The sequence below is a fragment of the Onychomys torridus genome, chromosome 9, assembly GCF_903995425.1.
Source record: "Onychomys torridus chromosome 9, mOncTor1.1, whole genome shotgun sequence".
Lineage (NCBI taxonomy): Eukaryota > Metazoa > Chordata > Mammalia > Rodentia > Cricetidae > Onychomys > Onychomys torridus.
The window spans coordinates 71,805,379-71,819,748 of record NC_050451.1 but is presented as its reverse complement, the minus strand read 5'-3'; positions in this window follow the sequence as shown (position 1 = coordinate 71,819,748).

Below are 14,370 nucleotides of genomic sequence, written 5' to 3'. Positions count from 1 at the left end.
CCCTTTGTCAAAGATGATTTCTTTTGTCCATTGCACAGTTCTGGCTTCTTTGTCAAGCATCAGGTTTTCATAGGTGTATAAATTAATGTCATGGTCTTCAGTTAGATTCCATTGGTCAATATGTTGATCTTTATGCCAATACCAACTGTGTTTTATTGCTATAGCTCTACAGTAGAGCTTGAAGTCAAGGGTGCTGATGCCTCTTAAAGTTGCTTCATTGTAATGGAATTTTGATTTTCCATATGAAGTGGAGATTGCCCTTTAATGGTCATTGAAGAACTGTGTTTTGATTTTGATGGAGATTTCATTGAATCTGTAGATTGCTTTTGGTAAGATTGCCTTTTTTATTATATTGGAAGATTTTCCCATTTTCTGATATCTTGTTCAATTTCTTTCTTCAAAACTTAAAATTCTTGTCATACAGGTCTTTCATTTGCTTGATTAGAGTTCCACTAAGGTATTTTATATTATTTGTGCCTATTGTGGGTAATGTTTCTCTAATTTCTTTCTCAGTCCATTTATCATTTTGATATAGGAAGACTACTTATTTTTTTAGTTAATCTTGTATCCCATCACTTTACTGAAGGTGTTTATCACTGGTAGGAGTTCCCTGATAGAATTTTTGCGGCCACTTATGTATATTATTATATTATCAGCAAATAGTAAAAGTTTCACTTCTTCCTTTTCAATTTGTATCCCCTTGATCTCCTTTTGTTGTCTTACTGCTCTAGCTAGAATTTCAAGTACTATATTGAATAGATATATAGATATGGGGAGAGTGGACAGCCTTATCTTTTTCCTGATTTTCATGGAATCACTTTGAGTTTTTCTCCATTTAATTTGATAATGGCTATCACCTTGCTGTAAATTGCGGGTATTATGTTTAGGGATGTTTCTTGTATTCATGATCTCTACAAGACCTTTATCATGAAGTGGTGTTGGATTTTGTAGAAGGCTTTTTTGTAATCTAATGAGATGGTCAAGTGTTTTTTTTTTTTTTTTTCCTTTCAGTTTGTTTATAAAATGAATAACATTAACAGTCTTCCCTATCATAAACCACTCCTGCATTTCTGGGATGACATCTACTTGTTCATGTTGAATGAATGTTTTGATGTGTTCTTAGATTCAGTTCGCCATTATTTTATTGAGTCCTTTTGTATCAGGGAGATTGGTCTGTAATTTTCTTTCTTTGTTGCATCTTTCTGTGGTTTAGGTAACAGGGTAACTGTAGCCTCATAAAAAAGAATTCTTCAATGTTCCTTCTGTTTGTATTTTGTGGAACAATATAAGGACTATTGGTATTAGTTCTTTGAAATTCTGGTAGAATTCTGTATAGAAGCAATCTGGCCCTGACTTTTTTTTTTTTTTTTTTTTTTTTTTTTTTTTGTTAGGAGACTTTTATTGACTGCTTCTATTACCTTAGGGGTTATGTCTAGTCTTGATTTAAATTGGGTATGCTATACCTATCCAGAAAATTGTCTGTTTTTTTTTAGATTTTCCAATTTTGTGGAGCATAGGTTTTTGAAGTATGACCTGATGATTCTCTAGATATCCTCATTGTCTGTTGTTTTGTCTCCCTTTTTATTTCAAATTTTGTTAATTTGGATATTCTCTCTTGGTCTTCCAGTTAGTTTGGATAAGGGCTTGTCTATCTTGTTGATTTTCTCAAAGAACCAACTCTTTGTTTCATTAATTCTTTGTATTGTTCTTTTTGTTTCTATTTTATTGATTTCAGCCCTCAATTTGATTATTTCCTTACATCTACTCTTTGTGGGTGAGTTTGCTTCTTTTTGTTCTAGAGCTTTAAGTTGTGCTGTTAAGTCACTAGTGTGAGATTTCTCCAACTTCTTTATGTAGGTATTTAGAGCTATGAAATTTGCTCTTAACACTGCTTTCATAGTTTCCTGTAGTGGGTAGCCATCCCAGCTTTGGCCTGGAAGTTCCAACACCCATTGAGGCTTCAGTAATGGTCATGCCCACAAGGCAGGGCTGAGGGAGGAAGCAGAAGACCCAGTATTGAGAGGAGAGGTCTTGCTTGGTTCTGGGACCCTGGACGCTGGAGGTAGACTGAGCAGAGTTCTCCAGAGAACACCGCTGGAATCCGTCATACCTTTGCCAGACCCTATAACCTATCCCTTTATTTGTAAGTTACCCCACAAAATAAACCTCCCTTTTAACTTCGTGGAGTGGCCTTAATAATTTCACCAATAGTTTCCCATAAGTTTGGGTATGTTGTACATTCATTTTCATTAAATTCTAGGAAATCTTTAATTTATTTCTTTATTTCTTCCTTGACCCAGTGGTGATTCCCTTAAGTATTATTCATTTTCCATGAGTTTATGGTATTTCTGTAATTTGTGTTGTTGTTGAATTCTCCCTTTAAGCCATGGAGGTCTGACAAAATACAGGAGGTTATTCTCTCTCTCTCTCTTTCTCTTGAGCTTTGTGACCTGGTATGCTGTCAATTTTAGAGAAGGTTCTATGGGGTGCTGAGAAGAGGGTATATTCTTCTGTGTGTGGGCAAAATGTCCTGTACATTTCTATTAAGTCCATTTGAGTCATAACTTCTGTGAGTTTCTCTGTGGCAGACCTGTCAGTTGGTGAGAGTGGGGTGTTGAAGTCTCCCAATATTAGTGTGCGGGTTTTGAAGTGTGATTTAAATTTTTGTAATGTTTCTTTTACATAGGTGTGTGCCCTTGTATTTGTGGCATAAATGTTTGAAATTGAGACTTCATTTGATGGATTATTCTTGTGATGAATATGTAATGTCCTTCTCCATCTCTTTTTTAATTTTAGTTTGAAGTCTATTTTGTTAGATATTAGGATAGCTACATCAGCTTTCTTCTTAAGTCCATTTGATTGAAAAGTTTTTCTGAATCCTTTACTCTGAGGTAGTGTGTATGTTTGAAGTTGAGGTGTGTTTCTTGTATGCAGCTGGATAGATCCTGTTTTCATATCCACTCTGTTAGTCTATGTCTCTTTAAAGGCAAATTGAGTCCATTGATATTAAGGGGTATTAATTAGAGGTGATTGTTAATTCCTGTTATTTTTTGGTGGTAGGGTTTTCTGTGTGTTTCTCTTCTTTGATTTGTTGGTGTATGATTATCTATTGCCTGTGTTTTCATGGATCTATCTAACTTCCTTAAGTTGGGTTTTTGCTTCTAAATACTTTCTGTAGAGCTGAATTTTGGATTGTGGTGGGTATTGTGTTCCCTGAAATATTGTGTGTTCCCCAAAATAAACATATCTGGGGTCAGAGAACAGACAGCCACTAGAACAGAGCCAGAAATGGTGGCTCAAGAAAATGGGAAGAGTAAACCATAACAGAAGTTGGGGGGTAGTGGTACACACCTTTAATCCCAGCACTTGGGAGGCAGAGCTAGCTGGATCTCTGAGTTCAAGGCCACTTTAGAAACAGCTAAGCATGGTGACCCAAGCCTTTAATCCCAGAAACATAACCTTTAACCCCAGGGAGTGGGGGCAGAAAGAGAAAGGTATATAAGGCGTGAGGGCCAGGAACTAAAAAAAAAGCATGTAGTTAGTTAAGCTTTGGAGCAACACAGTTCAGCTGAGATTCATGTGGAGGAGGACTCAGAAGCTTCCAGCCTGAGGAAACAGGATCACCTGAGGAACTAGCAAGGTGAGATAGCTGTGGCTTGTTCTGCTTCTCTGATCTTCCAGCATTCACCCCAATAACTGGCCTCGGGTTTTTGATTTCATTAATAAGAACTTTTAAGATTCCTACTACATTGGATAGGTATTGTTTAAATCTGGTTTTGTTATGGAATATCTTTTTAGTCTGTCTATGGTGATTTGAAAGTTTTGCTGGGTATAGTAGTCTTGGCTGGCATCCCTGGTTTCTTAATGTCTGTGTAATGTCTGTCTAGGAGCTTCTTGCTTTCAGAGTCTCCATTGAGAAGCTGGATGTTATTCTGATGAGTTTAACTTTATATGTCACTTGGCTTTTTATGTTTTCAGCTCTTAAATATTTTTTTTGTTTCTTATGTTTAGTGGTTTGATTATTTTGTGGCAAGGGGACGTTTTTGGAGGGGTCGAGTCTATTTGGTGTTCTGTAAGCTTCTTGTATCTTCATAGGAACTTCCTTCTTAGGTTGAGGAAATTTTCTTCTATGATTTTTTTGAATTCATTTTCTGTATTCTTGTATTCTCCTCCTTCTATCCCCATTTCTCTTAGGTTTGGTCTTTTCATGATGTCCCTGATTTCCTGGACATTTTGTGTTATGATTTTGTTGTCTTTAATGTTTTCTTTGACCAGTGAATCTAATCTATTTCCTCTATAATATCTTCAATGCCAGTTGTTCTGTCTTTCATCTCTTGCATTCTGTTAGCTATAGTTACATGTGTATTTCCTGTTTGTCTCCTCAGATTTTCCATTTCCAGCATTCCATCAGTTTGTGTATACTATTGTTTATATTATTGCCTCTATTTCAATTTTCAAGTGTTTAACTGTTTCCATCACCTGTTTGATTACTTTCTCTTGGTTTTCTTTAAGAGATTTATTAATTTCTTCCATTTTTTTTAAATTTATTTTTTTCCTTGATTACTTTAAGGGAATTTTTATTTCCTCTTTAAAGGCCTCTATCATCTTCATAAAGTCATTTTAAAGTCATTTTGTTCTGCTTCTTCTACAATAGGATGTTCAGGTCTTGCTGTTGTAGAACCACTAGATTCTTGTGGTGTCATATTGCTCTTTACATTGTTGAATGCATTCTTGCACTGGTATCTACTCATATCTTCCACCAATTGGTGCAAGCAATGTCTGTGTCTCTGGGAGCCACTCCTGATCCATTGGGTACTATTGATCCACTCAGAGCTGGTGGATTCTGTGTCTCAGGGAGCAGCTGAGTTCTCAGGGGATAGGTGGGTTGAGGGAATGGAGTTGGGCTTGTAAATTATAGGGTCCAATTGTGGTGGTGGTGGTGGGAAGGCCTGCCTGCAGGAATCTTGCCTTCTGGCCTAAAATTGGGACTTCAGTGCATGTGATTAAGGTGCACAGATTGTGCTCTAGGGTCTAGGACCCTGGGATGACATGCTAAGAGAACAATCACTCATCTCTTGGTCCATTCAAAACTGGCAGAGTCTGTATCTCAGGAAGCCTCTGAGGTCTTAGGTGATGGGTGAGTATGGGGGGACACAATGGGGGCATGTAGATTACAGTAACCCATATTTCTTATCTATGCTTTGCTACGTGGCTTTGTACCCCTTTTCAATATGGAATGCCCACCTTGCTTCTCTCTGTATCTGCTTGTGACTGTCTCCACTCTGTCCTTCTTCCTTCCAGCATTCTGTTCTGCTCCTCCGCATAACATTATCCTGTTCATCTACTGGCCAGTCAGATTTTTATTAAACCCATGACAGTGGCATGCATTCACACAGTGTAAAGGAATATTCCACACCACCCCTTTTCTGTCTTTCATTAGAAAGACAATCAAATACGACAAAATAAAATGACACAAAAATTATCACAATGAAATTGGACACAATAATCCAACAGGAGGAGTAGAGTCCCAAGAGCAGGCTTAAGAGTCAGAGATACACTCTTCTGACTGTTAGGAGTACCATACCATAAACACTAAACTAATAGCTGTAGCAAATATATACACAGAGGACCTAGTACAGACTCACATAAGCCTGTGATTGCTGCTTCAGCCTCCATAAGATCATATGTGTTTTTCTTAATTGATTCAGAGTGTTTGCTTTTCTTTTTTTTCTTTTTTTTTTTTTTGTTTTTTTCGAGACAGGGTTTCTCTGTGTAGCTTTATGCCTTTCCTGGAACTCGTTTGGGAGACCAGGCTGGCCTCTAACTCACCGAGTTCCACCTGCCTCTGCCTCCTGAGTGCTGGGATGAAAGGCATGTGCTACCACCGCCCACGATTCAGAGGGTTTTCTACAGTGTTCTCTATCCCCTGTGGCTCTCCACTTCCTTGGGATTCCATGAACTCTGTAGCAGGGTGGCAGGGTAGGGATTCGAAGGAGATCTCCCATTTGTAATCTTTCCATGTAATGTCTGTCAGTTCCCACCTGACACCAGAGTAAACCTCTCTGATAATGACTGGATAAGGCACTGGTCTATGAATGTGGTAGAATATTATTTGGGTGAGGGCAGGGTCAGAAGATGGGTGGATGCAAAAGTGGCAATGGGAGGAATAAGTCATGAGACACTTCTGAGTTTCATTTTAGGGGAGATGGACAGAGAGGAAGTATATCTTCCATTAGAGTAGGTCAAGCCATACAAAGATATACTTCCTCTCTGTCCATCTCCTAACCACCATGGCCTATGTGACAGTTCTGAGTAGAAGATGTAAGGAGTGAGCCAGGCCATGGTGGTCAGGAGAATGTTGCAGCCTGATTGACTAGCAGCCAGAATGTTTCTTTATTTATACAGAATTTAGTGAGCAGGGATACATTCCATCAATCTAATATCCCCAAATTATATAAATATTGAAATTTCCTCAAATTTGCAACAGATAGAGATGAAAACCAAAGGTGGCACAGCAGCCATCACGTGGCTCAGCTCTGCTGGATCTTTGTCAAGCAGCTGTGCTGGCTTTATGACTTCTGCCATTCCATTCAGCTATGACTGTGCCTTCATTCTTACTTTTTTTAGACCAGTAGTGTTTGGTTTAATCCTAGGTCTGCAGGCTATCCAGTCAGTATTTATCCAAGCAGTATTAGACATGGGTTCTTTCCAATGGAGTAGGCCTTAAGTCAAATCAGACATTGGCTGGCTACTCCCATAAATTCTGTGCCACCATTGTCCTAATGTATTTTGCAGGCAGGACAGATCATATACATTTTGGTAGCCCGAAGAGCCCATTCATGCACAAAAGAGACTAGAACATAGACATGAAAGCTCTGTTGTTGTCTCAGGAATGGGGCCCTGCTGTTGCTTTGTAATGAGAAAACCTCTGTCTTAGAAACCCCTTCATTCATTCGAGGAAATTTCCATGGTACCAGGCTTCCACACCACATCCTAAATGGTCCCCAGTTCCAGCTGTCACTCCCCACACTCTCTTTCTCCACCACAAAACTTCCTATACCAGATCACCCACTCTCATCCTCACCCACCCCCCAGTCTACCTATAAAAACTATAATTCTACCTTCTAGGAAGATCCACACATTTCCCCCTAGAAACTTCTTCTTTTCCACACCTCCCTGGGTCTATATACCATAGCTTTGTTATCATTGATTTAATGGCTAATATCCACTTCTAAGTGAACACATACCATTTTTATCATTCTGGGTTTGAGTTGCCTCATACAGGATGATTTTTTTTCTAGTTCCACCCATTTGGCTACAAATTTCATTATGCCATTTTTAAATTATATTTGTGTTTTAATTTTATAAATCAGCCATGGGTTCCCCTGTCCTCCCCCCTCCCACCCCCACCCTCACCTTCCCTCCATCCCCTCCGCTCCATTCCCATTTCCTCCAGGACCAAGACTCCCATGGGGATTCATTTCAACCTCATTATGCCATTTTTTTAACAGCTGATAAACTCTCCATAGTATAGATTCAGCACATTTTTAATCCATTTTTTGTTTTGTTTTTGTCATCGAGAGAATTCTAAGCTGTTTCCAGTTCCTGCCTGTAATTAATAAAGCCACAGTAAACATGGTTGAGCAAGTGTCCTTGTGGCAGGATGGAGTGTCCACTGGGTACATGCAAAGAATAGCATAGCTGGGTTTTAAGGTAGATCAAGTCCCAAATTTCTTAGGAACCATAGTAGCTGTACAAATTTGCATTGCCACCAGCAATGGAAGAGTGTTCCCCCTGCTACAAATCTTTGCCAGCATGAGCAATCAGTTGTGTTATTGATTTTTAGCCACTCTGACAGGTATAAGATGGAATCTAAGAGTAGTTTTGATTTGCATTTCCCTCATGGCTAAGTATGTTGAAATTTAAGTGCTTCTAAGCTATTTGAGTTTCCTCTATTATAAATTCTGTTTCAGATGTGTACCCCATATGTTATTGGATTATTTACTTTTATGATATCTAGGTTTGTGAGTTTTCTATATATGTTGAAACAATAGAGGCAACATTCACTAACAATTCAAGAGACAGAAGAGAGAATATCAGATATTGAACAAATAATAAAAGAAAAGTATACATTTTTCAAAGAAAATGTTAAATATAAACTATGCCTGACAAAAACTTGCAGGAAATTAGGGACACTATGAAATGACCAAACCTAAGAATTAAAGAGTAGTGGAAGAATACCAGCTCAAAGGCTCAAAAAACAGTTTTCATCAAAATCATAGAAAAAATTCTAACCTGAAGAAGGAGATGCTTATCAAGTCACAATAAGAAAAAAGAAAAGAAAAAAAAAAAAAAAAAACACCAAATACCCAGGTGGTGGTGGCGGTGGCACATGCCTTTAATCCCAGCTCTTGGGAAACAGAGCCAGGCAGATCTTTGTGAGTTCAAGGCCAGCCTGGTCTACAGAGTGAGATCGGAAAGGCACAAAGCTACACATAGAAACCCTGTCCAATGATCCCCCCCCCATAAAAAAAACCACCAAAAAAATGGGGTTAGAAAAGAAAGTCCTTTCACCACATGATATTCAAAACACAAAATATACAGAACAAAGAAACAATACTAAAAGCTGAAAGGAAAAAAGAACAAGTAACATACAAAGGCAGACTTATTAGATTAGAATTACATCTGCTTTCTCAGTGCAGACACTAAAATGTGTCTGGAATGGCCTGGAAACATGCTGTACATTTTAAGAGCAAATATATGCCAGGCCAGACTACTATAACAATCAATATTTTCTATCACCATAGAAAATATAATATTTCATGATAAGGCCAAATTTAAACAATATCTACCTATAAACCCAGCTCTACAAAAGGTGCTAGAAGGGAAATTCAAACTTAAGCATGTTTATAAAAGCAAAGAAAATAAATAATCTCACACAAGCAAAATCAAAACACACTCTAACACATACTCTTTCCTCTCTCTCTCCTCTCTCTCTCTCACACACACCCCACCACCACCACCATCACCACCACCACCACCACCACCACTACCACCACCACCACTAAAATGAATCAACAATCATTTGGTCATTGACATTTCTCAATATCAATGGTCTCAATTCCCCCAATAAAATGATACAGACTAAAAATTAGATGCAAAAACACGATTCATGTTTCTGATTCATCCATGAATCATGACTCAATATGAATGATAGACATTACTTTAGAGTAAAGGATTGGAAAAATACATTCCAACAAAAATGGACCCAAGAAGAAAGTTTGTGTAGCCATTTTGTTATTTTAAAGAAACAGAATTCAAAACAAAATAAATCAATGAAGATGGTGAACACTTCATACCCATCAAAAGAAAAATGCACAAAAATGGCATTTCAATACTTGATATCTATGCTCCCTACACAAGGACACCTAAGTTAATTAAAGAAACACTACTACATATTGACTACATATCACATATTGACCCCTACAAACTGATAGTGAGAGACTTCATCACCTCACTATCATCATTAGACAGGCCTCCCCATGTAAAACTAAGTGAAGAAATACAGGAGCTCATGGACACTATAAAATAAATGCACCTAACAGATATTTGCAGAACATTACAGCCAGACACAAAAGAATATTCCATCTTCTTACCACCTCATGAAACTTTCTCCAAAATGACCATATATTTGGACACAAAACAAATCTCACTAGATACAAGAAAATTGAAGTAACTCTGGGCATCCTATCAGACCACCATGGATAAAAGCTGGATCTCAGCAACAGAGACAACAGAAAGCCACAAATCAAAGAAACTGTTGTAGAATATTATTTTAAGGTGTGTTACTTTTGTTTATGTTGCATTTGTTTAACTCTGGGAAGCTGTGTAACTGCCTGTGTAAAACACCTGATGGGCTAATAAAGGAACTGATCATAGCAAGGCAGGAGCAAGGATAGGTGGGGCTGGCAGGCAGAGAGTATAATAGAAGAAGAAACCTGAGAAGAGGGATTTAAGGTCTAGGATACAAAGAAGAATGTAGTGGGTAGCCATCCCAGCATTGGCCTGGAAGTTCCAACCCCCACTGAGGCTTCGGTAATGGTCACGCGCACAAGGCGGGGCAGAGGAGGAAGCAGAAGACGAAGGATCGGGAAGAGCTCTCTCTCTTGGTTCTGGGACTCTGGACGCTGGAGGTAGACCGAGCAGAGTTCTCCAGAGAACACCGCCGGACTGCGCTATACCCTTGCCAGACCCTGTAACCTACCCCTTCATTTGTAAGTTACCCCACAAAATAAACCTCCCTTTTAACTACGTGGAGTGGCCTTAATAATTTAACCAATAGAAGAAGGGCTCCAGAGGCTAGCCACCCAGCTATATAGCCAGCCATGAAGTAAAAGTAAGGAAAGCTGGCTAGAAACTAAGCCACGCTAAGGCTGGGCATTCATAAGTAATAATAAGCCTCCATGTGTGTGATTTACTTGGGAGCTGGGTGGCAAGGCACCCCCCCAAAAAAAAGAGTAAAAAACTAATAACAACACTGAACAACTACCTACTAAATGAAAAATGTTTCAAGATAGAAATAAAGAAAGAAATTAAAGACTTTCTAGAACTTAATAAAAATAAATACAAAACATAGCCAAACTTATATGAGACAATGAAAGTGGTGATAACAGAAAAATTCATAGCACTAGGTGGCTTTATGGAAAAATTGTTGAAATTTCATACTATAACATAACATCACACCTGAACATTTTAGAACAAAATGAAGCAATCACACACAAGAGTAATTGAGGCCAAGAAATAATCAAACTCAGAGCTGAAATCAATAAAATCCAAACAAAGTAAACAATACAATATAAAGAATCAATTAAATTAGCTGGTACTTTCTTTGAGAAAATCAACAAGATGGACAAACTATTGTCCAAACTAATTAAAAGGCAGAGAGAGAGAGAGAGAGAGAGAGAGAGAGAGAGAGAGAGAGAGAGAGAGAATCCAAATTAACAATAATCAAAAACATTAAAATAGGGATGTAACAACAGACACCAAGGGAATCTAGGGAATCATAAGGACAGACTCTAAAAGTATTTACTCCACCAAATTAAAAATTGCAAAAGAAATTGAAGTTTTTCTAGATAGGTTTCACTTACCAAAGTGAAATCAAGATCAGATAAACAATTTGATGAGATCTATAATCCCTAGTGAGGTGGTTCCACTTACAGTAGAAAATAATGATCCAATATTTTCACCCACACTTGTGTGCTACTGATGTATCTCAATTCTCAAAAGATGTTTTTATAATATTAGTCTATAAAGCCTTCTGGCTTTTTAAAAGAACATGTTAAGCATACTCAAAGTAAAATGTACCATGAATTGGGATGAGAGAGAGAGACAGGGAGAGAGTTAAAGAGACAGAGACATAAAGACATACAGAAAGAGAAAGAGGCAGAGAGACAGAGATGATCATTTCATTTCATGAAAATATCTCCCATCTAAGAAACACTTATACAAATATTTCTTAAAACACACATTGCAGGACACAGAGGCTGCCCCTGACATTGAGCAGTCTAATACTTTGGATTTTTACTTTGCTTAAGAAACTTCTACTGCTTGCTAAATATATCTTTTTCTCAAACTATCTGTGTCCCTTGACTCAAATCACTCTTTGAAATAGACCAGAACCGAAAAACTCCTGTAGTAACAGCAAAATCACTTCTTACTGCAATGCTTAATACACAACAGAAAATTAAGTTCTATTTTATGAGAGAAACATATATATGACTGAATGTATAAATAGTGTCCTGGTCTTTAAGATAATTATTCATCTGCAAAGGGAGCAATTTTCAAGTTCTTGTTTAACTGCTTTTTTTTTTTTTTAACTCAACAAGTTAAAACATAACTGGAATTCAAGTCTTGAAAATAACTTGAAACATTTATCAGGGTTCTGAAAAATCAGGTAACTTAGAGAGTTGGTGGTATACTCAGAGATGGTAGATCAAACAAGAGTTCTATGCTCAATACGATCACATGTAGTGTTATATTAGTCTTAGCAAAGTCAGCTTGCAGCTGTGACTCAGGCCCTGAGGATCTGAGCAGAGAACAATTCTGATCTAATCAGTGAGGATGCAATGAACCCCAGCTGAGTTTTAGTTGCTAGTGCAGTTTCCAAAACGCAACACACTGTTCCCTCAGCCAATGTTCTGTCTTCATTGGTTGCAGAACACCCTGTCACGTTGCTCCCATGAGGAATAATCACTGAACTGACCCAGTTCTGCCTCCTCCTTAAGCACTGAATCATATGGTTGAAATTATGATCATCTGCAAGAAAAAAAAATCTGTATTTAGACACAATGGTGAAATATTGGAGACATACATCCTTGATAATCAACACAGATGATTACTGAATTATTTTTAGCATATTCCTTTTTATTCCAAATCTGGTTTTACTTGGACAAGTTTGATGAAGAAGGTGTAGTAAGTACATAATTACAAGCCTGTTTCATTTTGTTGAATACAAATCTATATTTTATTCAATTCTAAGTTGGTTTTCATATATATATATATATATATATATATATATACATACACATACATATATATTACTGTTTGAGAAGCATAGATCTTGAATGTCATTGACAAGTACCTTGGGTTCTACAGAACAGTCAAGTCCATGAGAATAAGAAATAGGAGATCAGAAGTATTTAGGAGCTGATGGTTAATGGGGGCAAAGGTATGCCACAAGGACAAACTAAATGAAAAAAAATCCCTAAAGAATCCTGGATTTACATGAATTATAATAAATTGATATGTCATTTTCTCTTCTTTGAGGAAATACAAATACCATCTTCTCAGATAATCACATCACAGATCCAGGATTTGCTGTTAATCGTATGTTTTCTTCACTTCTGAAATCTGATCTATTAACAAGAATTGCTAACTCTACCCTTATGTTTATACATTTCTCTTTATCTTTTGCCAAACACAGAGTCCACATTGATAAAGACAGCTAATAAAAGCAAATTCAAATGTATATTCCTTTCATTTTTTTAAAATCTGGCAAAATTCCCACTTACCTACAACTATCTGCTATACAAATTTCTCCTAGGATACTCCCCTATAAATAAGAGAGAAAAAAATGTAGGAATGAAAATATGACTAATACAATCTTTCTGAATACTTCTGGGTGGAAGAAAAGATAAAATAGAATAAAACATAATTGGAGCTATGAGGAAATAAGGCCATTCATTGCAAATCTGATCCACAAAATGATTGTGAGAGTTGACCATTTATTTTATAAATATTTAGGAGATACATACATATATATATATATATATATATATATATATATATATATCAAGCTTCTAACGAGGTAGAATAATACGAATCAGAAATAAGAAGGCATAGAAAACCGATGAATTATTTTCTGAACGATAAGTTTTAAATTACAAAGAATTCTGAATATTAATGGTTGAAACTACTCTTGAGGAAAATGGCATCATCAAAGCTTTTCTGTCTGTATGTATAAGTATACATATATCTGTATTTTTGTATGCATAGATGTTCATAGGAACATTTGTAGCTACAACAAAGTGTTAGATTCCCTCAAGTTGGAGCAAGAGAATGATGTAAGTCATTTTACATAAATGCTAGGCATTGAATTCACATCTTCTATAAAAGCACCAGATGCTCTTAATCCCTTTACTATCTCTCTAGATTTTTGATACAATGTTTTGCAATGTTTTCTCCTAGATGTTTACCAATGAACACTCAGTCCTATGTGTAACTTCTCCATCTCATTCCTCCACTTCTGGCTCAGGGAGCACTGTACAACAGGAGACAGGAAGACTATCACACAACACAATTCAGTACCATTATTCTAGGGATAGCATCATTCCAATGGACTGGGACCTCCTAAACTACTCATTAATAAAGGAAATGTCCCACAGGTTCCCACAGAGATAAATGGTGACTGATTCTCAGTTGAGTTTAGGTATTCCCAGATGGCCAGATTGTATGTCAAGTAGTCAAGACTAGCTAGTACAGAAGCTAATTTTATGGTTGTTTTCATTACATACACAAGAAGATTACACTTTAGAAAATTAAATTATCAGACTATTTGTAATACTAGAGATGAAATAAGCCAGTATTCAACCATGACGTACATAACTGAGGTATATATTTTTACCAGAATTAAAATGTGTTGCTTTGGAAACTCTGTCATTTGGTGCATTAACCACAGAAGAGAGATTTGTGAAGGACTGGTCAAAGCTTTGTGAGAACTAAACAGAATAGCCAAAGGGGTGTTGCCAAATAATTAAAATCCAAGAGAAGGAAAAAAAGGTTTACATCCCCATCCCCTACTTTCTAAGAGAA